At 39.2% G+C, this 2,234-nt stretch overlaps 1 pseudogene; it reads right to left on the bottom strand.

The window, feature by feature from the left end:
• Positions 1 to 342: 342 nt before the first annotated feature.
• Positions 343 to 1,757, bottom strand: LOC137994721 (uncharacterized; annotated as a pseudogene).
• Positions 1,758 to 2,234: the final 477 nt, after the last annotated feature.

The raw sequence follows: 2,234 nt of genomic DNA, 5'->3' as shown, positions 1-2,234 counted from the left end.
GCATAAATGTCAAATCCGCGATCAACCATGACATTATCACGCACTTGCAACAAATCTAAGACACCACTCTCTCTTGTTATTTGCTTGTCAGACACACGCCCACCCCAGAGATCTGAGAAAAAAGTGACCTGTCCATTTGGGGTTACCCCAACTAGCAACTTCCAAGTATTATGGTGTTTATAATCTGACCATGTCTCTGACTGGGCCAACATAGCAGGTGGTCGCTGAATAAATAGTTCAATGCAGTCTAAAATGATCCTGGTTGTGGCATACTGGGCAAACTCCTTGGGCATGTTTTTACGAACAAGCTCCTGTGTGGGAAATGGAAACAGGTCTTTGAGTTTATGATAGAGTAAATTTATCCAGGTGATGCAGATCCTGGAAACCAGGCTGCTACTGATGCCAAATCTGTCAGCAAGGTCTGGTACAAATAGACCAGCCTTCAGTCTCATAAGCACCAGTAGGAACTCGTCCGGAAAAGTAAGCTTCCTTGATGGCCCAGGTTTACGCTTGTTATCATCACGTTGATAAGGCTGGCTTTCCTTTAGTAGATTTTCACCTTTCCAGTACTGCATTTTGGAAAGCTTCGGCTCAATGTATTTGTAGAAGCTAATTAATGCCTCGTAACTTGGGAATCAGGTGTAAAATAAAACAGCAGCGTTGTCATCTTTAATTTTGTCGATGGAAAATTGACGTTCCAGCAACACAGCATTTTCCTTTTCTGCTTCACTGAGCTTTTCCTGGCAGTCAGCTAGCTGAGTTTCAAGTGATTCAATTTTCCTTTGCAGTTCAAAGACAACATCTGGCTCTGTTTGAGGTGACTCTGTCTCACACTCCACTTCAGCAGCATTTTCATCACACTGTGAAAATGAAGCAGCAGCATCAGTTGAAGCATTGTTACAGGGTAATACTGAGCAGGCTCCAAACTGCAATGCTGATGCTGCTACTCCAACAGTTGACTCATCAATGTTTCTTTTTCTTGGTGCCTTTCTTGGGTTTGCTTGCTTTGTCCAGCTAAATAGACATGGCTCTGCACCTTGTGAATAAATGAATAAATAAATAGAACTTAATAAATGTGATAGTAATCATTTCAGATTTATTTATTATGAGTTAATCTGTAATTAAATTGATTGCTTTTGTTAAGTCCAGCAATATTAATAAGCATACATTAAATATTGTTAAAAGTTTGCTTTTATGATCTATAGGTTTTTATCATTCAGTGACAAAAATAACAAGACATGAAACACTTTGAATCATAAAGTTTACAATAAAACAACAATCGTCGAATAAAACAACCAAAATCTTTAATTTTTAATCTTTAAATTAAATAAATCCTTGTTTCTAAAGGCTAACATATTTTAAGTTTTGATAACTCAAATCATGAACGCACACAGCACTGTTAGCACTGTTGCCATGTAAACATACCTAAAGCACAACAAAAGCTCGACAATGTCACAAACCTGTCTTCAAATTCCAGCGACCAGAATGTTTTTTGGAGATATCTTCTGCCCGAAAATGCTCATGACAGAGGACAGTAGCGGTGGAAAGAGCCAAGTTGTCCTGTCTGAGTCGCCGCTTGAAAAGTGAACACCACCAATTCCTTTGCTGAGCGTCCTTGGGAAACTCGAAGAAATGATAGCTTGTATGAGTGCCGTTTACATCATAGGCGCTATTATTGCAGTCAAAAGCTGCACAATACTTTCCTCTTCTTCTTCCACGGGCGGAGGATGTTTCCCGACGTTTAAGCTTTCATTCATATCACCAAAGACTCGACAAACTAACGAAACGCTTGAGAACACCACGTAAACTTCTATGCTTTTATTCTGCCCGTCGCTTCCGAATTAGAACGCAAAATTTCCCTTAAATCCTTCACTTTTAACTTCTGGATAACCTCTAGCATTGAAATCTGCATATCCTTGTAAACTAGCACCATTTTAGAAGCGATTGAACCTTGAAAGACTTCTCCAATTAGCTGTATTTACTGTTTTTGTATTACGCGGGTCACTGGCAGCCTCGCTATCGTGTTTGCGTGGTTACTAATCCAATATGGCGCCGGGAACTGTAAATAGGGCTATTAAGCGAATGCAAATGTTTGCTGTTAACGTACATGAAAGTCAAAAAATCTGTTAGTTTTCAATAAACATTTAAGAAAAGTAACATGTCCATAAATGAACGATTGATGTGATATGAATCTCATTACAGCTTGTGTCATTGAATTGTTTTGCGAGAGGAGC

The sequence above is a fragment of the Montipora foliosa genome, chromosome 3, assembly GCF_036669935.1.
Source record: "Montipora foliosa isolate CH-2021 chromosome 3, ASM3666993v2, whole genome shotgun sequence".
In the NCBI taxonomy this organism is placed as follows: Eukaryota; Metazoa; Cnidaria; class Anthozoa; order Scleractinia; family Acroporidae; genus Montipora; species Montipora foliosa.
The sequence above is the reverse complement of the archived record's forward strand: the minus strand, read 5'-3'. Positions and strand labels throughout refer to the sequence as shown.